The following is a 25,304-nucleotide window of genomic DNA, read 5'->3' on the forward strand; positions in this document are numbered from 1 at the left end:
GCCTTGGGGGCTCTTCTGGCACAGGTACCGTCGGGGTGCCTTTGTATTGGCCTTTTTTTTTTGCGGTACGCGGGCCTCTCACCGTTGTGGCCTCTCCCGCTGCGGAGCACAGGCTCTGGACGCGCAGGCTCAGCGGCCACGGCTCACGGGCTTAGTTGCTCCGTGGCATGTGGGATCTTCCCGGACCAGGGCATGAACCCGCGTCCCCTGCCTCGGCAGGTGGACTCTCAACCACTGCGCCACCAGGGAAGCCCTGGGTTGGCCTTTTGATCGCACACAGCTTGCCGGAGATGGAGCCTCCCAGCCCTGGGACCAGGACAGCTCTTGTCCAATCAGAGGAAGAAGAGAGCTAAGAGTCATCCCTCACCAACAGCAGAGGGGCTGCCACTCATTCCTGCCCAGAGACAACTTGTCTCTGGGTTTCCAGAGGATAATGGGACACCTTCATCCTTCCCGCTGTCATTCTGGCCTCCAGGTACTAACTAACCACGGGGGACCAGAAACAACCAGCTCTGGTTGAAGGAATCGTCTACCCCCCAGCCATTTACTTACCCCCATCGCATCCTCACAACAGCTTACGGGGCCCCCCACACTTTGCTGAGCTCATCTCTGACCACCCGCCTCCTCCCTCACCCCACTCCAGCCAGCTCTAGCCACACTGATCTCTTCCACATGGTAAGAGCACGTCTACCTCAGGGCCTTTGCACCTGCTGGTCCTTCTGCCTGGGACTCTCTCTCCCTCTGATAGTCCACACAGCATATTCCTTCACTTCATTCAGGTCTCTGATCAAATTCCTCAGGGAGATATTCCCTGACCACCCCCAGCCCTGCTCCCCAACAACCTAATATAGTCCCTCTCCCCAGTCACGTCTATCCCCTTGTTGTTGACACTTATCTCCAACAAAGTTCTCTTCCGGTTATTTTTCTTCCGCCTCCTTCCCTTGAATGCCTGGTTCATTGCTGAATCCCAGCATCTCGTACAGTACCTGCCACAGAGTGAGTGCTCAGTGGACATTTGGGGAAGGAAGGAAAGAAGGAAGAGAGGGAGGGAGGAATCAATCTCTGCACGGGCCTCTTTCACACATTTCTGATTTAACTCTTGCTAAAACGCTATCAGAAGATGAAGGACCAGCTACAGAGTTTGTGGGGCCCAGTAAAAATGAGGCGTCTCTTATTCAAAAGTTATTAAGACTTTCAAGATGGCAGCGGCAGAGCATTAAACCAAGTGCAAGGCTCTGTGCCACTGCCCAGGTTGCACACCTGTGAAGCTGGCCCTGAGGAGGTGTTATTACCATTTCCACTGTGCTGCTCAGGGATGGGAGGATCAGAGAGGTGTAGTGGCTTGCCCAACGTCACACAGCATTATGCTATGGCTTAGAACCTCACAAACTCTCCCTCCTCAGTTCCTGCAGTGGCTATGGAAGGAATTCTGTTATCCCCACTCATCTGGAAATCTGGGGGCCCAGCCCAGAGAAGAAAGTGGGAGAGCATAATTGCCTGGAAGTCTCCTGTTTCACCTCACTTATTCATGCCATCTCTCTATATATTTTTTCATTTGATTGCAAAGTATATCCACAGTTGTTTTAATATAAAAATAAGGTATTAATCTTCCAAATCTTTGAGTGTATTGATGTTCCATTAGGACACGCAGGGCTAATCCTGAGATTCTGTGTACCCCCTGGCTTGGGGAGGAGTACCCCAGGCCCTGTGAGTACCCACAACTCAGTTGAAAAAGCACCATCCTAGGTAGAAGATCCTAGCATAGGCTCAACAGCCAATACTGCACAATAAATATTAGTTTCATCACCTCACTCATTGCCTCCCTCCTGCTTGGTCCAAAGGGAACCTCCTCCAGGATGGCCTCAGACTCAGATGGCAGAGAGCCTTGCACAGATCTCATTATTCCAACAGACGGGGTGGGGGAGCCTCCCTCCTAGGGAAATGTGCCTCGGCCTGTTAACAGCAAGAGGAGAGCGTTATTCCCTGCTCAGCCAGCCTGGTTCACTTGCCATGCTAACTGGAACACGAATGGTTTGTTAACACGGTCTAATTTGGGGAGGCCCGCGCAAGGAGGTCTCTGAGGTCAGGGTACGGCAATGGGAGAGGGGGCTTCCAATGGTATCGCCAAAGAGGGCCAGGAACATGGCTGAAATGCTCTTTGGTTTTTGGTGTTTGCTTTGCAAAATGATGTCTTAATCCAGCATCCAAAGACTTGTAGTCTGTTGCGCTGCTGTGTGTGTGCGTATGTGTACGTGTATATGCGTGTGCACACAGTGAATACGATGGTCAGCGGGCATGTACACCGTGCGTACGTTCACGATGCCGGGTGTAGGACTAAGAGATGGGGGGAGAGGATAGAACACAGCTGAATCACACCTAAAGGCAGGAGCAGTGGTCCAATTTCGAGAGCGCAAACAAAGACGTCTCTTTTCCCATGACTAGCTCACCCAGCCCGTATTAACACTGATTAGGAGGACTGGGAATTCTCCATAACTTCATAATTATTGTTAACAGACTTCACAGGGGCCATGAAGGAAATGGAACACCCTGTCCTGTTTTCACAGCCAAGGTGACGATGGTTCCGGTGGTCACTGTGTCCCCCTGCTCCATCCACAAGGCTCTGGGATTCCCCCAGGGACCCCAGATGCCCAGACTGCCCAGGATGACAGAGGCAGGTGGGCAGGGCCTCCATCGTGGGCTGTTTTAACTCCATCACGTAGGTGAGGGGGGCCCGAGTAAGGCCTCTGGGGAAAATTCGCTGGTGTTGGGGGCTGGGAGAAATGAGGCAGGAGTCCACGGAAGATGTGGAGCTACGCAGGAAGGGACCTCAAATTTGGCCTTGGACCTGGAGGCCGAGGAGTGGACAGACCACCCCACGCCGATGCTGACCCACTGCTGCCAGCTCAGGCTGGCTGTCCTGGGCGCCCACCCTGCCCCTGCCCACTCCCCTCGTAGCCCCTGTCCATTAAGATGAACCATATTTAAACCATGTGATCATGCTGGCAAGATCACAGCAGTGACTTCACAGCGTCATTGGGCCCCTCCCCAGCCTGCCGTAGCCTGCAGCCAGACAGCTTAGGAAACCAGTTAAACCATTACGGGGAGCCCCTCAGCTGCTTGGCCGCGGACGGCCACTTTTGCCAGCTGACAGGCGCAGGGGCTTCCCAGAAGCAGCAGTGCTGGCCCTTCCCACAAGCCTCATTCATGCTCAGAAAGACCCTGCCCTGGCCTCCCCTCCTCGGCCCTGGCAGTCCCGCTGCAGGCGCTGAGCTGTGCGGGGCCGCGGCGCTGTCCCGCTTCCCCGAGTGTCTGCCTGTGCGTCTGTCTCCACTGGTGTGATCTCCCCAGTCCCCACTCCCAGGAAACGCTGTCCGTCTGTCCAGCGCTCGGGGCCTGGCTCCGCTTCCAGAAGACCGTTCTTTGTTCTTCCCTGTCTGCCTAGAATCTGAGATTCTCCATATATTAGGGAGCTTAGAGGCCCCTTTCTTAATCGTATTAAAAAGGGCTAAAAATGGTATCAAATATTAACTGCCTACTGGTGATTTTTTTTTCTTTTATTCCTTATATTCAGGTGTTTTTTTTCTTACTAGGAACATGTATTATTCATATAATTAAAACAAATCATTGCAAAAGGGCCATTTAAACCTCACACTCTGAAGCTGCTGGGTCTTTGTGAGTATTGCAACCTGGGCCTGGAATACCTTTTCTTTTCTTCTCTGCCTGGAGAACTTCTTCTCACCCTTCAATGCCCCGCTTGATGTCGCCTCAGCCGTGAAACCTTCCCCGATTTCTCCAGCATAGGCAGTGGTCCCTTCTGTTTCTTTCTTTTTTTTTTTTAATTTTATTGAAGTATAGTTAACTTACAATGTTGTGTTAATTTCTGCTGCACAGCAAAGTGACTCAGTTATTTATACATATATATATATATTCTATTTCATATACTTACCCATTATGGCTTATCACGGGATATTGAATATAGTTCCCTGTGCTATACGTAGGACCTTATTGCTTATCCATCCTATATATGTTTGCATCTGCTAACGTTCTGTTTATTTCTGAGACCCTCATTTTGGAGATGAGAGGATGAAGCTCAGAGAGGGGCAGGGGCCTCCACAGGCCTCACAGCTAGGTCACCAGTAGTAAAGTTTGCACTAGAACCCAGAAGGGCTCCTTTTACAGCATGGGCAGTGAGGGAGGGGGAGGTCGGTGCAGGCACTAGTTGATTCTCAGTTCCCCCCTCCTTCCCTGGAGCCAGAGCCTGCCCTGTAGGAGAGATGGCCTTGACCTCGTCTTTGTTCTCAGGAATGAGCCAGGGTGCTCTTCTCCCAGCCTCCAGGGGCACAAAGCAGTGAAACACGGGGAGTAGAAGCGGAGAATGGTCCAGTTGTTTTTCCACCAAGGGGATGGGGGACAGGAAGCACTGGGGCCTTTCCTCCCGCTCTGGACCCTGAGGCTGCGTCGGAAAGGCCACCCCGATCAGGGCCTCCCTGCCCACCCGGCTCCTGCCCTGGGCCCTTCCCTGGCTGGTCGGTTGAAGGCCGGGCTCACACGGGGTCAGGACTTTGTTGCCTTGAGTCTGAATCTCAGCTTTGCCACTGAACAAAAGCTCTGATTTCACCTATTTGAGGCTTACATTACCAGAAATACTACTATTTCCTAAAACAAACTACCGTTTATTAAGCACTGCTGGGAACAGGGGCCTGGTTCGGTATTTTATAAACACCATGGCTCATCATGACCGCACTCTGAGGCGCCTATTGTCACTCCCATTTTACAGGTGAAAAATTGAGGCTCACAGGGAATGAAACCACTTCCCCAAGGTCAAGAACTAGAAAGTGACTGAGCTGGGACTTGAGTCTAGATCTATTTAGAGGTCAGTAAGCCCGACTCCCAAGGTAGTCATATGGATTGGAGGAGATAATTGCACAGGTCAGCTGCTCTGCAGATAATAACGCACTGAACATTATAGCTTCTTCTCATTTTCCTTCCATAATGAGAGCGAGCGCTGGGGGGAACTGGGCTGTGGAACCAGCTCGGCTGACGGTGGGTAGGGAGGCGAGACGGCTGGGGACCTGGCAGGAGCGGGCAGACCCCCGGGCCACCCCGACCCTCCGGAAGCCCCAGGGTCCAGATTCGCTCCTAGACAGAGTATTGTTTCAGAGTAAATAGTTTTTACCCTCCAGCTTAATCCAGACCAAGCTTATCTCCCCACTGAAAAGCCCACGGTCCAGAGAAAGTTAAGCCCATTGCTGCTTTCCTAACTGCAGGCTTGGAGCTCTGCTTGGGGACACCGGTCCCCTGGAAAAGCCTGATAAGTGGTCTGGTATTTGGTAGTGGCATCAGAGAGGCTGGCTGTTGGCTGGGGGGCCCCGCGGGGGAGAATGTAGGCTAGGGCACAGGGGCTGGTTCCCGAGGGGTTCCCCCTTCTGCATGGGGCCTGAGACCCCAGCCCCTGGGCAGATCTAGCTACAGTGGGGGTGGGGGAAATGAATCCTGCCCTCTTGTGTGATGCCAAGTCCCACTTGGCTGGAAAAGCAAAATGGGTCATTGGGCCGCCAGACCCCTCCTTCTCTCCCAGTTACGAGATGTCTGTTTCCCTCCTGCCAAGAAGAAGACCTTTGAAGTGCAGGCAGAACTGGTTCTTGTTCAGACCAGAGTCTCTGACATCCCCCACCATCAGTTTCTCTAAAAATGGGCCACTAGAGGAGAGAGGTCCAGTCTGTTGAGGGCTGGGGATTCTCAAATGGTTCACGGAGCCAGCCCGGGTCAAACCCAGCCAGGCCAGCCCTAGACCTGAAGGACAAACAATGTACCCACCCAGGCACCAAGTGTTCAACTAGTTCTCCAGCTGGTTCCCATCTCATCATTTTTCTCTTTCTCCCCTGGCTGTTTCTAGGATACCTGGGAAGAGAGGTGATTAGTGTCCCGGCTTTGCGATCAAGACAAACCTGGGTACGAATGCTTGCTCTGTTCTTGTCAGGTGACCTGGGGCAACTTAGCGGCCTTCTCTGTGCCTCAGTTTGCTTGTCTGTAAAATGTGATCACTAAGACTATCTTATAGTATTGTAGGGTGGACTACATGTGATCATGAGTGTCCAACTCTCAGCCCAGTGCCTGACAAAGGTAGCTCTTGTGTTGGCTCTGCCCAGGGTTAAAAAGAAAGGAGGTTTTGCTCAGAGGCAAAGGCACAAAGACCATTGACTTTCCTGGGGCCAGATGGTCTCTTCTGCTTGAGAACCACCCTCTTCCCCACACCCAGGATACCGGGCTGCAGTCTCTGGTTGGAGGTGAAGGAGTTGGGGTAGACCTAGCATTGGTTGAGAAACTATTGCGTTTCCTACGCTGTGCTAGGCCCACCCCTGTTTTACAGATGAGGAAACTGAGGGCCCTGTGGTATGAAGGAGTTCGCCCAGGAGCGCACAGCGCCCATGGTGAAGCAGGAACGTGTTCTCATGCTTTCATACAAGGCTCTCCCCCATCCCACTCGATGCCGCACCCCCCAGGGAAACAGGCGGGAGCGTCATCCCTATTCTGCAGGCATGGCTCTGAGGCCCAGACAGGTCCCCCAGCTGACCTGGAGCAGTGAGTGGGGCTGGGATTAACCCAGCGATGCCGATCTGGGAAGGCTCAGCTCACAGGAGCCCATTGAGGGGCTAATGCTGGTGTCTGTAAGTGGAGGTGTGCCAGCCCCCTCGTGGGCAGCCGCAACCTCCGGCCCCTGCACGATGCACCTGCTCGGAGGGCTCTGAGGAGCGGTACCTCCGTATCCAGGCAACAGGTGCATCCTTGGTCCTCTCCAAGTCACAGGCCTGCAAGTAAGGACAGTGCTCCCCGCAGACCTCCCTGAGTGGCTAATTTTCAGCTTTCCAGAAGGAAATAAACCATAAGGAATCCAGACTCCTTGGCTCCCCCAGGCTTTCGGAGGGAGAGGACTTCCAGCCACATCTCCTTGCTGCCTGGTTAAGCCTTGCAAATGCACCTCCAGGTATAGACCCTTCCAGGCTGTTTCCTTTTCCCCAAAGGACTTGCCTACCATGAGTCTGCATATTCTTCTTCCTGAAGCCATAAAGAACAAGGCTACAGAACCCTGGAGATGCCACGAGATCCCCGGGATTGTCACAAAACCCCAGAAAATGTCTGGGACCCTCAGAAGCTGCCACAGTGCCCCTGGGAGTTTCCAGATCCCTGGGCTGTCGTTGTGCACCAAGATCACGCAGGTCCCTTGCATGCCAGAAAAAATTCTGGGCCACCATATGATTCCCTGAACTGGCATGGAACCCCTAGGTTGCCACGGGGGGTTGGGCTGCTCCAGGAAGTCTAGGCCATGTAGAAACCCTGTGATGTCAGAGACCCTGGGCCACCAAAGAACCCCTGTGCTGTCACAGGACCGCTGGAAAATCTCAGAATGGACATTATCAGCTTATGAAGCTTCCAGCAACCCACAACCGCACACTCTCACTCTCAGCTCCTCATTCAGGCTGTTCTCCTACCTTCTTCCTGATCTCAGCTTAAATGTTTCCTTCTCCAGGAAGCCCTCCCTGGTGTCTCCCTGGGCCTTGCTAGATGCCACAGCACGGATGTCATGTCTTGAGCTCCATGACAGCTCCCTGGGTTCACCCCATGAGAGCACTCAGCACTCGGTACTGCCACTACCTGCCCATGGGTCTGTCTCCTCCGCCAGCCTGTGAACTCCTGGAGGGCAGGGGTTGAGCACCCAGCACAGTCAGATGGCCCTTAATGAATATTACTTGAGTAAATAACTGTACGCTATTAATTTACTAGGCGCCTGACAGCTGTTTGACCTGGGGCAAGTCACTTCACCCCTCTGTGCCTCAACGGCACAACTGGGATACCAAGAATATCTATCTCATACGGCTGGTGTGAGGGTTAAATCAGCTATGTAAAGCGCTTACATAGAAAGCCTCGTATAGTAAGCATGATATAAATAGATGCTGGGTTTTTCCCCTTTTTTAAGGTGAGAACATTTAAGATCTACTCTCTTAGCAACTTTCCAGTATACGATACAGTGTGTTTATCGTCGCCGTGCTGTGCATTACATCTGCTGAATCCATTCATCTTTTAGCTGGAAGTTTGTATCCTTGACCAACATCTCCTCATTTCCTCGACCCGCCAGCACCAATCTGATCTCTGCTTCATGAGTTCAGCTCCACTAGATTCCCCAAATAACTGAGATCATACAGTATTTGTCTTTCTGTCTGATTTATTTCACTTAGCATAATGCTTTCAAGGTTCCTCCATGCTGTTGCAATGGTGAGATTTCCTTCTTTTTTATGGTTGAACATAAATATCTGCTATTACTATATGTGTGTACTCATTAGGGTTTTTTTTTTAAATTAATTAATTAATTTATTTTTGGCTACATTGGGTCTTCGTTGCTGCGTGCAGGCTTTCTCCAGTTGCGGCGAGCAGGGGCTACTCTTCGTTGTGGTGTGTGGGCTTCTCTTGTTGTGAAGCACTGGCTCTAGGCATGCGGGCTTCAGTAGTTGTGGCACGCGGGCTCAGTAGTTGTGGCTCGCAGGCTCAGTAGTTGTGGCGCACAGGCTTAGTTGCTCTGCGGCATGTGGGATCTTCCCGGACCAGGGCTCAAACCCGTGTCCCCTGCATTGGCAGGCGGATTCTTAACACTGTGCCACCAGGGAAGTCCCTCGTTAGGTTTTCACAGTGTCTAGACTTGCAGCAAGGATGGACAGGGGTTTCTCCCACCCCTGAATTTAATGCTAAATGTGGCAATAATAGCATCCACTAATGTAGCTCTTACCACATTCCAGGCACTGCTCTTAATGCTTTATACATTTACTCAATCTCATAGCAACCCTCTGAGGTTGGTGCTTGCTATGCACTGAATTGTGTCCCCACAAATTCATATGTTGAAGTTGTGACTCAGTGTGACTGTATTTGGAGATATGGCCTTTAGGGAGGTGAATAAGGTTAAATGAGGTCATATGGGTGGGCCTCTCATCCAATAGGATTGGTGTCTCTATAAGAAGAGGTAGAGCACGAGATCTCTCTCTCTCTCTCTCTCTCTCTCTCTCTCTCTCCCCCTGGTGTGCACACACAGAGCAAAGGCCATGTGAGGACACAGTGAGAAGGTGGTTGTCTGCAAACCAGGAAGAGAGGCCTCACCAGAAATCAAATTCACTGGCACCTTGATCTTGGACGCCTTGACTCTAGAACTGTGAGAAGATAAATGTCTGCTGTTTAAGCCCCTAGCCTGTGCTATTTTGTTAGGGCAGCTCTAGCTGACTAAGAAGGTGTAATATCATTCTTAATCCTATTTGACACATGAACAGTGAGGCACGGTGAACTTAAGGCACTTGTCCCAAGGTCACACTTAGGGGAGTGGCAGAGCTGGGATATGAACCAGGTGTTGGCTACTGAGTCCACACTCAACCACTACTTGAAACTGCCTCCAAGTTCAAGGGCATGCGCTGGGCATCCCAGAGGTAAGTGGCCAGGCCTAAGCAGCGGACAGTCTACATCAAGGAGAACGGATGGAGGAACTTGGCACATCTCAGTCAAGACGCTTAGGCTGCTTCCAAGACCTGCCTGCTATGCTCAGCATCCTGTAGGCTGGTGGTGGGAAGACGGACTGACCACATCCCGTGTGGCTGCAAGCGATTGTGGCTACTGGGAGGCCATCTTCAGCCTGGCCTAGAGCCAGAGCAACTCCGCAATGGAAAAGGTTCCCAGGTCAGGTGGTAAGCTCCCCGGCCCTGAAGGTATTCAAGTACTGTTGTTGGACCACCACTTACTGGTGATGTTTGGGAAAGAATGAACAGCAAGAGTAGATATTTTCAACAGTTCTCCCCAGCCTCAAGCAGCTGTGAAATATTAGAAGGGCTGGCAGTTAAAACAGTCCCTGGAAAAAACTCTTCCCGCCCAGCTCTGCCTGTTAATTCCTGCTCATTTTTCAAGTCCTAGCTCAGACATCACCTCCTCCAAGAAGTCTTCCTTAACTCTCTCTCCCACCTCCCCATGTCCAGGTTGGTGGTCTGTGTGAGTCTTACTGGCAAAACTAGAAACAATGGGTGGCAGTTACAGGGAGAGAGTTCACCCTGATACAAAGATAAGTATCTCATATCTCTCTGAAATCTGAGAGGCCCAAGGTTTAAATCCTGGTTTCCCTTACTTCCTACCTTTGGGTGAGTGCCTCTACCCCTCTGAGGTGCAATTTCCTCAGCTGTAAAATGATTTCCTCTCAGAGGATGGAACCAAAGATCAAAAGACATCAACAAGCTTGGCACTTAGCATATGATCAAGATATGCAAGTTTCCTTCAGTCTCTGGGGGAGTAGTGAGCTGCCCGACACTGGGTATATTCAAGCAGATGTCAGAGAGTCATAGTGTGGGATTGGGTACAGAGGATTTCTTTCTTGCACTGAAGTAAAAACTGCACTCAGTGTCCTTATGAGTTCTTCCAATTCTAAAAAAGCACACTTGCAACTTGGCCTTGGCTGGCTATGGGACGATGGGCACATCACTGAGTGGACATAGTCTCCGCCCACCTTCACCAGGCTATAAAAACAGGAGTCCACTCATGGTGCATGAGTCCCTTTATATGAAATGTCAAGAAAAGGCAACATTTATAGAGACCAAGAAGAGTAGATTAGTTGTTGCCTGGGGCAGGGAGTGGGAATGGGAACTGATAGCAAATAGGAACCAGGTTTCTTTTGGGGGTGATGGGAATAGTCTAAAGCTAGATTGTAGTGATGGTCGCACAACTTTGAAAATTTACTACAAATCATTGAATCATACCCTTAAAGTTAGAGAATTTTATGGTGCATAAATTTTGCCTCTCTAAAGCTGTTAAGAACAAAAACAAAACACCCGCCAATAAAGCAGGATTCCAGAGGAACCAATGGCGTGGTTGAGGGTGATGCCCACACCGCAGTAGTAGGTTGAGGTCAGAGGTCATGAGGCCTGAGGTCGCCTCCAGTCTCCTCCACCTGCGGCTTCACATTGGCACTTCCTCGTTAGCTTTTGCTCTGTAAGATGTGAGGAAATGGAACAGACCCACCAGCCGACCTCATTAAAAGCTGCAGTGAACCCCAGGCGATGTGAGGAGGTGGGATTCTGCAGAAGCCTGAGGGGCCGAGGGAGGGAGCATGAGGGAGGAGGCCTGCAGGAGACCGGCCTCCTGGAAGCCTTCGGTGACCAGCACTGGGTGGCAGCTCAGGGCACCTCGTGGTTCGGGGTCCCTGAGTTAAGATAAAAGCCAAGGACTTGGCCTGACCTTGTTTGTAAGGCACCGGTGGGTCCACTTGAGAGAGGAGGGGATGCAGCCAATCATCTGCTGAGCACCTACTACGAGCCAGGGAGGGGTGGACATTCACCCTGGTGATGTGACTGGCCATGGGGCCGGGAGACCAGCAGAGAAACCCTGTCTGGGCACCAGGCCTAGGCACTGTGGAAAGATCTGACTTGCTCATGGCGGTAAAGCTGTCTGGTTTAAACTTCTTTGTAAATGAGAGGTGGGCATTTATCAAACCCATTTAACATGAAAGGAAACCAGAGCTCTGGAAGCTACGTCACTTGCCTGAGGCCACACAGGAAGTAGCAGAAGTAAGATTTGAACCCAGGGCCTATGTAAAGGAGGAGAAAAACAGAGCGATCGGAATGAATGTTGATCTCTTGCTTAGTAGTGAGCTCCCCATTGCTAGAGGTATGTAAGCAGAGGCTTAACGAATACTCTCAAGAAGTCCAAACAGATGACCTTGAAAGCCCTCCCAAGTCCAGTTAGTCTGTGAGGCCACACATCCTTGCCGGTCATTTTCCTTGAGAGTTAAATCTGGACTGAGGGAAAGTAGAAAAGCCTGAGCCATTTCCGAGCCCCGGAGGGAGGGGACCCGGTGGGCAGGGCTGGCTGGCACCTCCTCCGCTGGAACCACAGCTCCTCTGAGCGCTTGCCACACACCACCACGGATTGCTGCTTGGGGCTGACGTGAAACTTGAAAACACACAGGCCAGGCCATGGCAGGCATCGCCGGGCTCCAGGCAACTGCACTTCAGCCTGAACTAGCCCCGGGACTGGGGCACAGGAAGCAGGAGCTGCCACCCCAGAGCTGCTGCTCAGCGGGGCGAATGGGACCCTGTCTGGCCCTCTAGCCAGCGGCCTATTCACACCTGCCCCACCTCTGCCCCGCGGGGGGACCCCACTCTCCCTCTCCCTGGTTCTGGCCTCCCCGAGGACTCAGCATCCTCTCCGCTCTGATTCACCACAGGATGAGCTCATCAGAGGCCCCTTCCCAAACAAGAGCCCCAGGCCTGAGAGAGGCCCCAGCTCCCTTTCTTGTTCCTGCCTGGCCCTGGGAAGACTGAGAGGCTGGGGCCTCTGAGGCGGGGGCTGGTCTGGGGGCTTCCCCTGTCCCCTCCTCTCCAGGGGGCTCCCCAAGCCAGCCCTGAGGTGGGGAGGCCAGGGGCCCTCCTGACCCCCATTGTCATCCACCTTAGGGCCCCTCCCGGCCCCTCCCAGCCTTCATCCTGCTCCACCCTCAGAAGGAATCTCCGTTTGCTCTTACCTATGTTGGTGCCTCCACTTCAGACCTAGATCCCAGACATGCAGGGGGTATCTTAGCCTCCTCTACCCCAAAAAAAGTAACTGGAGTCTCTGGAGGTGGAAGGCATGAACGCAGAGACTCAATGCAGTACAAGACAGTTACAGCATCCTTTCAAGGTCCTAATGTTCTAGCAACAGGGCAGGGCTCCTCCATGACTCAGGGTATTCCAGGGTCTCCTCTCCATCCACTGCAGGCTCAGCCCTGCCCTCCAGAAGACAGCCTGTCACTTGCTGTGGTCCAGGGGCCCCACACAACCGTCCATCCTCCCCACTATCTTTCCTCTGCATAAACCCTTCCATGGCTCCCCAGCGCTCCTGGGGAAAAGCCCAAACTCAGAGCACAAGAAGCCTATTGATGATGCCCTCCCTTCCCCCACGCCCTCTTCTCACTCCGCTCCAGCAGCCCCACTTGTAGCTCCCTGAATGCTTTGGCTCTACCACGCCCCAGGGACTTTGCACGGGCTGATCCTTCTGCCAGGAATCCACTCCCCTCCCCCAAGTTACACACAGATTTCTTTGTCCACCTTTAAGTCATTCATAATCCAAGCCTTCCCCGGCACCTCCCCCTTCCAGCGTGGGTTCCTTCACTCCTTCTACGTGTGGCTGCATCACAGTGTTAGACCCCAGCCACCTGCCTGTTGTTCTCAAACTTGAGCTTGCATCAGAATCCTCTGGAAGGCAGCAGAGGACACAGGCAGGGAAGTGCAGGCTGTCAGAAGGTGGCTAGGGACGAGCAGTTGTCTCACCAGGAACACGGAAGCTTGGGCTGGACTGAGCCCTGGGGCACCGTGACAGAAGAGAGGGCCTGGGCACATGGCCAGACATGGTGTCTACGAGCCTCTCACTCCAAGCTTAGCCTGAATGTGGCACCTCAGGCCACCGCCCCAGGCCTCCAGGACACAGAACACTGGAGACCCTCAAGGCTCAGAGCAAACCAGAGCCAAGGACACACAGGCTGCCATGGCTCCAATAGGACCACTGCCCCCTCCTGACTGTGTACCTGTCTTCTGCTCTTTAAAGAGAAAAAAAAAGGAGAAAAGTTCCAGACTTGGGAAGCTCCACATTCAAAGAGAACGTTGCTGGGGAGGTGGAGGGAAAGAGCTGGAAGATGGCAGAGGGTGGGTTGGGGGACATTTGCTTTTAAATTTAAATCCTTTCCGATTATTGAAATTTTTAAGGAGCACGTTACTTCTGTAATAATAACTTTCAAAAATAATTTTTGTCTTAAAAATGCAAAGCAGTCTGCAAAAATCTGTTTGGAAGAGAGAAGTTTATGGCCCATTAGCTTAAGGGGTCATTAACTACATCATCATCATCTTTTCTTGAGCATTTACCATGTTCCCAGAGCGCTGCTCCACGGTTTAACACCCATTATCTAATCTAATGCTCATCACAGCCCTATGGGTTGGAAGCTATTAGTGCCATCATTTTCTAGATGAGAAAACAGAATTTGATCGAGACTAAATAACGTGCCCAAGGTCACCCAGCCTTGGAGCGGGGGTCTGATCTCTCGTGAGTCTGACAGCCGGCAAGGTCTCGTCCTTAGATCAGGACACACACTATGCTGCCTCCTGAAACTGAAACGGAGAAACTGACAGGCCCAAAACCCATTTGTTTCGCATCTACTCCACTGCTTGAGAACCACTGGTTTCGCACAGGAGTCCAAATCAAATTGTCACAGAAACACAAACCCAGGGCCTGGCGTCACCAACCACCTTGGAAATTTGGACCAAGGCTAGGAAAGAGTGCATGACAGTGAATCCACTGTAATCCGCCCACCTGTCTAACCCTTCACCAATCCCTGACTACAGACCCTGGCATGCTCAGCTCTGTGCTGGACGCTGGAAGACCAGAGCGGGGGAGATGCCCTTGGCCACCAGGAAAGGACCAGGTGAGCACAAGGCAGATTGGACCCCTCAGCACCTTCCAATCTGCCAGCTTTGCATCCTCCAGAAAGACCCCCAAACCCTTTGCAATTCCGGATCCAAACAAACATTACAGGCGGTGAGAATAAAACACAGCCCTGCAGTCCATGTTCGCTGGTGGGCTTCCTCTCTCGAATGCCTTCATTTGCATAAGGCCGAGCCTGGCCTTGGCAGTCCAGTCCACCTCGTTGGTCCAGGGACAACGCGAGACCAGCTAAATATGGTGGGATCTCTGGCATTTCATCCCTTAGCCCCAAGACGGAAAGGAAGGGGTTATACAAAGGCCCAGGAGCGATGGGAGGCAGGGTGGGACTTCTCCCCAGGGCTCCAGTCTGCAGATTTCAGTGCACTCCTGCTGGCCCTGAGCTCCTTTGGCCAACGGTGTCCATGGCGCCAGCCAGAAGGCGGACTGCTCCGAGCGCAGGCAGCTTGGGTGCCCCATTCAATAGGATCCCACGTGCATTTCAGAGGTCCCGGCACATGGCAAGTGCTCAATAAACGTTTGATGAATGAATGAAGAAATGTGGTTTTGAGGAAGGCAGCTCTGCCCCCATTTGGAGATGGGAGGGCTGTGACTCTCTGCCCCACCACCAAATTTTGGGGGGCATGGACTTAGGCTGCCTTGCAGGCACCTATACAAAGACTCTGTTGAGGACTCCTCCCACAGAGTTATGAAAATGAAAATATAAATAATAATAACACCAATAGCATCAGTGCTATCACAAAGTACTGACCCTCTGGGCAGGCGTGCTGTCAAGCACGTTATCTCACTTAGTTATTTCATTTAATCTTCACGTAAGTCCTGTGAGACACAGAGTACTATTACCCCCAACTTACAGATGAGAAAACTGAGGCTCAGAGGGCCAAGGCCGTAGTACTAGCAGAGTTGGGATCGGCACCCAGGTCTAACTTGGAATAAAAGTTTAAAGCTGGAAGGGGCCTCACCCCTCATTTTACAAAGGAAAAACTACAGCTCAGGGAGGCTGAGGTCACCAGTAACACAGCTGGGACAAGAATTCGAGTGCCCCTACTTCCAGCCCAGGGTCTGCCACTAGGCCTCCTGCTTGCAACACCGTAAATGAAAACGATTTCTAAGTTCTGTAAAGAACCTCGAGATGGGAGAATTAATTATTCTCGGTCCCTGTGCAGCACCGTCTTTTCTAAAGGGCCCCTCCAAAACTCCCTCTCCTGGGCTTAAAGGGAAAACAGAAGAGCCACTCAGCTCCAAACCTAGCCTGTGATTTAAGGCAGCCTTGAAGATGGCCACAGGCCTGTGTGGCCAAGCCTGGAGGACTGCATGGAAGAAGCTGACTGCCTTCATCTCACTTCCTGCCTGGCACAGTCTTCCAAGCTCCAGGGCTCCCATCTCCAGGCCTTTGCTCTCACTGTTTCTTCCTCCTGGGATGCCCTCCCCCAGCATCCTCACCTGTCCAATGTCCTACTCACTTTTCAAAGCCCAGCTCAAATACACTGCTTTCCCTGATTTCCCACCACTGTCACCACCCCAAAGTGACCTCTTGATCTGGTCTTGGAACCTCCAAGCCTTCCTTTATATTTCTGCTCTGAACCCTCCCATTCTCTACCTTGAATGACAGAATTTACTTTCATGTCTGTCTCCCTTATAACAGGCTGGCTCCTTGAGGGGCTCTCAGCGGTGGTCTCGGAGGAGCTGCTGAATGAACAGAGAGGGGCTGGGAGTGGAGAGGTTGGCCTATTCTTTTTGTTGACTCGTGCACACCCCTGACTGGGTTTGCATACAGATCTCAAACTGTGGCCTTCCCTCCCTCTCCAGGACCCATCACCAGCTGCATCTTAAACTCTAAGTCCTAGAGGGTGAGGACCAAATCATTCTAGTATCTCTGTAGCATCAGTCATAAGTGGGGGCTTTAAAAAGTCGTGTGGAAAATAATTAAGTGGTGAACATCCAGCAAGTCCGGCTATGGTTTGGCATTGGATGAGGGGTGGGGGGCAAGACACCCAGAGGAAGGGTCCTGCCCTCAGTGGATCTCAGAGGAGACAGCAGGGATCCCAGAGGGCAGCGACCATTCGGCTTTGCCCACTCCCAATCCCCAGGAAATAAACAGTGCCTGGCGCACAGTACAAGCTCAATAGCCAACGGCTGAAGACATAAATTAATACGTATTGACCCAAGAGCAGTGAGCATCCCATATAAGGCAGGGTGGTGCTGAACGCTGAGTTGGTCTACATGCTGAGTCAGAGCTGCAGAATTCGCAGGCTAGAGAGACGGGGAGAGAGAGAGAGAGAGAGAGACATGGGTGCAGGGCCAAGAGGTTTGTGGTTGACCGAAATCAACGAAGGACAGATCTTAAAAGCGCTTGGCCACAGTTGCCTGGGAGGCAGCATCATACACTGATGCATTTTTTTCCTGCAAAGTAATCTTTTTTCAGATGAAATCATACACCGTACCCTAAATGCATAACAGAGCTTTCCCGGCGGATGTCAGCTGGGGCTATGAGGCTGGCCTGCAAACCAGCGGACTCTTGGGGCCGCTCCTGCTTGACCAGTGACGGCCTCCTTTCCTTCCCCTTCCCTCGGAGAGGCCCCAGGAAGGCAGTGGCTGAGGGCAGGCTTGGTCTTCAGGGAGGCCATTTAGGGCAAATAAGTGCTAAAGTGGCTCAAGGAACTTTCCCCAGCGATGAGGGAGTGGGGGTGAGGGTGGGGTGTAAAGAAAGCAAAAGGCCCTCCCAGCAAGTGAAGGACAACCCAAAGCGGCCAGATAAGCAGTGACTGAAATAGTGGCGTGGCCACTAGGGAACACGAGGACTCACTATGGGAAGGACTTCCTGGGGCAATGCTTTTGGAAAGTGAAGCATCGCCTGCAGATACGTCGTGTGTGTGTGTGTGTGTGTGTGTGTGTGTGTGTGTGTGTGTGTGTGTGTGTGTGTGTGTGTGTGTGTGTAAATCAGGCTTTCAGATACCAGATCCACTGAAACCGAGGTGCAAGCCACAGGAAGGACCCATTCAGGACAAATCAGCCCCCTTACCCCCTGCCATGGCTCCGATATGGAGCAGCTGTTGTTTGGTCTGCTCAACATTCCTTCCTCCTTCTTCTGAAAATAGCACCTGGTTTTCCCTTTGGGGTACCAGCCCTCTGACACTTTCAGGCTGAATCCTCCCACCCATACACACAGCCCCAAACACAGACCCCTCAACACTGACCAAGTCTGGTCAATCAGCATAGTCTCTCCTTCTGGTTTCAATGATTCGTCAGAGATGGTCATGTGACCCAAGGCCAGCAAATAAGCTTCAACTCTGGGACTTTTGTAGGAACTCCTGGGAAAAAGCAGCTCTCCTTTCACTGGATTTGCAATAAGCAGGATGTCAGTCTGGAGCTGCTGGCCACTGCCCCACTGCCACGTGGGGAGTGCTTACTGGGGACTGAAACCCACGAGGAGAGAAGCAGAGGGCACAGACCTGGGCATTATCTGAACTTGGACACCAATAAACAGGCCCCCAGTTGCCACTATATTAGAAACCAATAAAAAACGAATAAATTGCCTGTCTTCTTGCTTAATCAGGTTTGAGTTGAGTGCTGGCTTCCAAACAATGCAGCATCTGACCTCAGTTCAGCCTTTGGCTGGCCTCTCATAACCCCATCGCACCCCACCACCCTCACCCTGTCTCCCCCTGCAGCCAACCTTCACATCTGGCCCGTCATTGGTTCCTCTGACCTGGGCAGCAGCTCTAGCCTTCCCCTCAGACCCAAGGACTGGGCACAGGCCAGCAGCCTATACCCTAGCCTTCCCAGCCGTCTGGCCCCGCCTAGGGCTCTGTTTTGGCTGACCTAGTGAGACCCCCTCCAATCTGGGCTCAAATTCACTCACTCTGCCCCCACCCCTCCTTGTCCTGCTCACTGGACTTCAGTTCTGCTGGGAGAAACAGACACTACATAGTGAACAGGGGCCTGGAATCCAGTCACTCCTGACCTTGCAGTGGGAAGAGTTACCCCATGGCTTTGGTCCATGGCCTCAGAGAGACCTGCTATGGGCAGAGGCTGTGGGGTGTGACTGGGCTCAGTTGTCAAGCAGGTGGGGAAAGTTCCTGGATCTCTTACCTGCTGTATCACATTGGGCAAGCTGCCCTTTCTAAGTCTCAGGATCCTCAACTTTTTTTTTTTTTTTTTGCGGTACGCGGGCCTCTCACTGTTGTGGCCTCTCCTGTTGCGGAGCACAGGCTCCGGACGCGCAGGCTCAGCGGCCATGGCTCACGGGCCCAGCCGCTCCGCGGCATGTGGGATCCTCCCGGACCGGGGCACGAACCCGTGTCCCCTGCATCGGCAGGCGGACTCTCAACCACTGCGCCACCAGGGAAGCCCCCTAGATGATTCTTAAGCAGAACAAAGTTTAAGACCTGCTAACAAAAGCCAAGAGGCAGCTGTCTCCCTGCCCAGGTCCACAGGACCCTGGCTGAGGTTAACATGGAGGATGGAAGTAAAAGGTGGAGTGACAGCCTGAGCATGTAATGCCTGGGAACCACGAGGCTGTCTTCCATCAGGATTGGAATCAGCCACATTCTCTCCACAGCACAGTTTTGCTTTGTTTTTTGGGTTTGTGTGTGTGTGTGTGTGTGTGTGTGTGTGTGTGTGTTGTTTTTGGAATTTTTTTTATTTGTTTTGGGTTTGGGGGAGCTGCACCAAGTGGCTTGTGGGATCTTACTTCCCTGACCAGGGATCAAACCTGGGCCCTCAGCAGTGAAAGTGCAGAGATCTAACCACTGGACCACAAGGGAATTCCCCGTAGCACAGATTTAAGGTCACAATAGAGAACGGGCCTGACTGGAGTGATCCAGGAATGCAGTACCAGTGCCTGCTGGGCAGAGTCTGAGTTTGGTCCTGGCTCTGATACCTGCTAACTGTGTGGTCCTGGGCAAGTCACTTCCCCTTGCTGGACCTCCCTTCCCAGTTTGTCAAATGAGGACGCTGGACTACGCTAGTCATTGTCAAAGCATTTTTAAGCAGTTTGGCCATTTGTATATCTTTTTGTTTGTTTTTTTGTTTTTGCGGTACACGGGCCTCTCACTGCTGTGGCCTCTCCCGTTGTGGAGCACAGGCTCCGGACGCGCAGGCTCAGTGGCCATGGCTCACGGGCCCAGCCGCTCCGCGGCATGTGGGATCCTCCCGGACCGGGGGGCGAACCCGTGTCCCTTGCATCGGCAGGCGGACTCTCAACCACTGCGCCACCAGGGAAGCCCAGGATCCTCAACTTTAAAGTGGGGATCATATCACTACATACCTGACAGAAGGACAAAAATTTACAAAACTTACAGCACCAGCTGGTGGTGAGGAGATGGCACAAAAGGAACTCTCACTTGTTGCTGGTGCGGATGCAAAATGGTGCAGCCACTTTGGAAGACAGCTTGGCAGTTCCTTAAACAGCTAAATATACCCTTACCATACAATTCAGCAATCATGCTCCTAAATATTTACCCAACTGATTGAAAACTTATGTCCACACAAAAACCTGCACATAAATGTTTATAGCACTTTTATTCATAATCACCCAAAACTGGAAATAACCAAGATTTCCTTCAATAGATGAATGGACAAAAAAACTGTGAGACATCCAATGGGACGTTATTTAGCAATAAAAAGGAATGAGTTTTCAAGCCATGAAAAGACCTGGAGGAACTTTAAATGCATATTACTAAGTGAAAGAAGCCAGTCTGAAAAGGCTACCTACTGTATGATTCCAATTATATGACATTCTGGAAAAGGCAAAAGAAAAGGAGGCAGTGAAAAGATCACTGGTGACTGGGGGTGAGGAGGAAGGGAGGGAGGATGAAAAACGTGTGGCGGTGTCATCTTATCTGACAAGGCAGAGGGTGGCCCAGTATCCACTGCCCCTCCTTTCTTCGTAAGAGAATTATAATTGGGCAGATGGTCCCCCAGAATAAAGACTCTATCTCCCAGCCTCCCTTGCAGCTAGGCATGCCACATGACTACATTCTGGCCAATGGGACCTGACAGGAAGTGATGTATGCACCCTCTTAAAGGAAGGAGCACTCTGTCCTTTTCTGATTTCCCCCTTCTTGCTGACCAGAATGGAGAGACTGGCATGGGCCATCGTGGGTCATGTAGACAAGCGATGGTTAGAGCCTCCGGACAAAAGGAACTTAGTCCCCTAATGTTTTTGTATCAAAGAATCCCCTTAGCTCAGAATTTTCCTTAGGGAAAAATCAACCTGTCTCTTTTTTATTTTGCATTTTTGTTCACATGCAACCAAATGCTTATCCTAACAAATGCAAGGCCTTTCAAGGACTGTCCTGAGGATTCTGCATAATGTAGGTAAAACAGCTTCACTCACTCATTCATTCATTCAGCAAATAATAACCAGTTCACTCTGCTGGGATCTGGGGGTGCAACTAAGAACAAAACAGACAAACTCCTGTCCTCTGGAGTCCACACTCTGGTGCAGGAGGCAGCCTATCAACGTGAGGATGAATTAACTACGGATTGGCATGAGTACTATTAGGAACAGCTAATGCTCACTGCACCCCGAGCTTACTACGTGTCCTGTTCTAAGCGCTCATCATATATTACCTCATTTTATCTTCACCACAAACCCAAGAGGTGGGTGCTGTTGCTTCCTTATTTGACCGGGGAGGAAGCAGCGTCACTGAAAGGTTGAGAAACCTGCCCAAGGTCACACAGCTAGTAACTGGAGGTTCAGGATTTGAACCCAGGTCTGTTGGACTTTAAAGCCTTAACCACTGGGTTCTCCTGCTAATGAAGGAAATAAAACAGGACAGGGCGATAAAGAATGATAGGGCGTCCTCTGATGGCTGCTATCAGCAACAACAAAAACAGCAAAAGCAGCATAAAACCCCGTGCTGAACACCTGAGCTCCCTTACCTGGGTAGCCTGCGTCGAGAAGTCTGGAAAAAGGTTGTGCCCACGTTTTTAGAAGTTCAAATTCAAAGGGTTCACGTAGCTTGGATGATGGGGTCGGAAGGTCTGGTCCCTGCAAGCTCGGGGCTGTCCAGGAGATGCCCACCTGTCAAGACAAGCAGAATCAGCTGTGACTGCCTCGTGGGGGGGAAGCCATCGCTCACACTGCCCGAGGTCTCATCTTTTTTTTTGAAATGTGCTCCGGACCCTGAGGAGAGAGTGTGAAGGGGCAGCTGGAAGGAGCCTGGGCTTGGGCATCAGGACTGGGGAGGCATCATCTAGGTCCCAGCTGAACTTGCCTGCAAAAAATTCCAAGACACAGAGATACGTATGTGCCTGTGTGTGTATGTCCTGAATAAAAATACGCAAGTGTCACACCCACTGTGTCTAGCATGGTGTCCTTTGCAGAGCGGGAGGCTTGACAAATGTTTCCCGATTTGCTTTGATGTGAAACAAAATTTTATATGTCTGAGTGGGAGGAAACTCTGAGAGTTCACACGCATTGGTGGAGAGATTCTTCCTCGTGTGAAAATGCATTCCTGAGATGCTCCAGCCAGCCAGACCAACGGCCTCATTTTATCAGTGAGGAGACCGACACCCAGAGAGGGGCAGTGACTCGCTCCAAGTCACAGAGCAAGTTGGTGTCAGAGTGAGGCCTAAACCCCAGGTCCCTCCTGACTCATCATGGCCAGGTGCTCTCTCCCGGGCCACACCCTCCTTTGTTGTTGACAGACTTGCACCCCTGGAGCAGCCTGGGCACAGGGTCTACTGCCTGCCTGACAGGTGAATGCTGGTCACAGGCCAGAATGGAGAATTGTTTCCTGACTTCGTCCAAGCCCAGACAAGGTATGGGAGGCGGTGCCCGCGGTGGCCGGGAGCCTGGGCTTGGAGGCAGGTGGGCCTTGGTCACTTGTTGGGGCAAACTCTTTCCAGGAGAGAGAGACCCTGGGGAAGTCAGGTGTCCTCTCAGAGCATCAGTCTCCTCCTCTGTAAAACAGGGATAGTAACAGCATCTCTCGTTGAGGATTGCAGGGAGTGAAAATGACACTCCTAAGTCTGTGAAGCCCCAGCAGAGCATTTGGCTCACAGCCATCACTCAATAAATGTTAGGGAGGCGACACAAGGGAGGGTATCGTGAGCGCTGCAGGGGGAACCCCTTTGTGCCCTCGGCAAGTCTTTAGACAAAACTCTCTCAAGGCCACCAGTGACTCATGCCCGCTGCTCCCACTGTCCATCCCCGTCTCTGCCTTCACGCACCAGGGTGGGTCCCCAACCCAGCATACCTACCTCTCCCCGCAGCCGCAACTTCCCACCTGCCCGCGGGCTCCCCACACCCCAGCCCGCATTTCACCAGCCAGCAAAATGAAAATGTCATTAGCACTCTGCACGCTGGTGAGCTAATGTCACCAGACGGCAGCCAGTGCGTGAGAACCGGGGAGGGCGGGAGGTGGGGGGCGGATTCCCCAGGAGGCGTGGCGTTCTCAGCTTTTCCCAATAAGGGTACGATGAAGAAATAAATAAATGACTGCAGGAAAGAGGTGACGATGGAGACCGTTCTTCTAGCAGCAGGCTATGGGGCTGAGCCTTTCTCCTGGGCTCGCCATGGCTGCCTGTGGTCCCTGCTTCGGACCCTGTCCAGATGATAGATGTGTCTCAGCCTCTCTGGGCCTCCTCTTCACACATACAGCTGATGAAGAAGCTCACCAGGGGGACCCCCAGCTTCCACCTTTCATTTCCACCCCAGCCCACGCTCCCTCAAACCTGCTGAGAGAAGCAGACCACCCCCTCAATTAACATGGCAGTGGGGGGGGGTGCTTCGTCTCCTAGGAGGAGGTGGCAGCATTGAACCCCACGGATCCGCAGGCAGGCATTCTGGGTTCCAGCCCCAACACGGCACTAACTCTCTGTGAGCGCTCAGGCACCACCTCCCCTTCGTGGGGCCTTAGTTTCTCCCTCTGTGAAAGGGGGCGCCGGATACAGCATCAGTCCCGACAGCGTCTCCGAGTCAGCTCTGAATCCCCCAGCTCACAGGCAGAGATGCCAATGTAAAGCTCCTTCTCTTCCAGTGTCCTTATGCCACCAGCACCGATGACACCCGCAGGCACGTTAAGGCTTCCTGGAGGAGGGGGCAGATGTGTGTGTGTGGAGACAAGAGCAGGGCGCTCTGGGCAGGGGGCCTGGGTGAGCAAAGGCCTGGAGATACCCAGTTGCGGGGGGGCACCTGGAGCCAAGGCTGCCCGACAGGCAGCTGGGAAATGAGATGGAAGAGGCCTGTGGTCAGTGCTTTCCACGCATTTTCCCGTTTAATCCTAACACTGCTAGCATTCCCATTTTATGGATGAGAAACTGAGGCTCAGAAAGGTTAAGTATTGAGCAGACACGTGGTTGTTAAATAGCAGCGATTGGATTTGAACCCCGTAGCTGATTTAAGAGCAGAAGTTCCTGATGCTGTGGGGCGCCACTGTCTAGACTGTTTAAGATAGAAGGAGCATGAGAGAAATTCAGGAGCGTTTGTGTCATAAAGGCATGCAAACGAGCTCACGCGATATGCAAGGGTGGGCAACGCCCACGTCTGCGGGGGAGGGGTGGGAGAGTTTAGCACGTGAACGTGTGTACATTGTAAATGTGGGTGGCTCACTGCTGAGCGAAGCTGCTGCCCTGAGTCCGGGCCCAGAAATGCCGAATGGGGAGGATGTGGCCGAGTGGCCAGTGGGGCAGGGGAGTGGGCAGGCAGAAGGCCCTGGCCATCCCATGGTGGCCCAGGCAGCCCTGCTCTGTGGGCTGTGAGCTGGGCCTGTGCTCATGGTCCTGCTGTGCGGGCCTGGCCTGCATCGCTTGTCTGCGGATCCCATACTCCCCTGACTGCTGCCTAGGAGAGCAGCACATCCTGCCCTCAGCCTCTTCCTTGACTTAGTCTGCTGCGTGGTCCCTCGGGATGCCTGTCCCAGCCGGGAACAGATCCTGTAGACTGAGCCTGGTATACACCCGGGGCTGCTGTCAGCGGGCAGGGAAGCCGGCAAGTGAATGCACCTTGCACCCGCTGGGGACCAGCCGGACCTGTACTCCAGCCACTAGCCACTGGCTGTGTGATCAGGGCATGCGACCGGCCTCTCTGAGCCGCAGTGAACCCTCACAGAGCTGCTAAGATGACTACCTAAGGGGAAAGGCGTGCATTCTATAAAGTGCCGTGCCCACAGACAGGGCTGTAGTTCGAATCCCAGTGGCCAAGATAACCCAGGAATTAGTAGAGTTCCCTAGAGAGCCATGACTGGGAATCCAGCCAACGCCTTTACGTAAGTCCCCCTCGCCCCTCCCCTGGGCCTCAGTCTCCCATCTATAAAGCAAAGGGTCCTCAGGCTCAGATACGGAGCGTGCTCGGCCCCTGCGTGTCTACTTTTCTTCACCATGATTCGCTATTAACATCACAGCTGGATTTCATTTACCAGAAACCAGAAGTCCATTCATGTAGCAGTAAGCTGAGTAAATAGGGCCCAAGACAGGTAAGTTTTGATGGGAGGAGAGAGGTTTCATGGTTTCACGTTCGAGTCGCTGACTAAGAAGGAATGTGATCATTCTAGGAAGACAGAAGGAAGCATGCAGGAACAGAGCGGGGCAGAGCTGTTGGAAGTCGACAGAACTTGGACAAACTCTCTCCCCAGGTTTGCATTGGGCTGGCCCTGAATGCCACAGAGAAGACACAAGGAGTTCTGTTTCCTGGAGACCTCAAGGAATGGGAGCATTCACTCATTTGGTGAGCATTAACTGAATACCTGCTGTGTACTGGGGCCTCCAGGGGTGCCAGGGATGAGAGAGGCACCAACTCTGCCTTCAAAGGAGCTCCTGTTATGGGGAAGAGTGACAATGCCCTTGTCTCCATGGTTCAAGGTGGCTTAGGA

At 52.4% G+C, this 25,304-nt stretch overlaps 1 protein-coding gene across 5 annotated transcripts in view; it reads right to left on the reverse strand.

Moving 5' to 3' along the window:
• Window positions 1–25,304, reverse strand: part of TSPAN18 (tetraspanin 18) — a 185,236-nt gene that overhangs the window by 44,395 nt on the left and 115,537 nt on the right. For all 5 annotated transcript variants that reach the window (XM_060303311.1, XM_060303310.1, XM_060303306.1 and 2 more), the window contains one exon: window positions 21,373–21,514. The gene's annotated coding sequence lies outside the window, so the exon portion shown is untranslated. The remainder of the gene's footprint in view (window positions 1–21,372; window positions 21,515–25,304) is intronic.

Source organism: Globicephala melas, chromosome 8, assembly GCF_963455315.2.
Source record: "Globicephala melas chromosome 8, mGloMel1.2, whole genome shotgun sequence".
In the NCBI taxonomy this organism is placed as follows: domain Eukaryota; kingdom Metazoa; phylum Chordata; class Mammalia; order Artiodactyla; family Delphinidae; genus Globicephala; species Globicephala melas.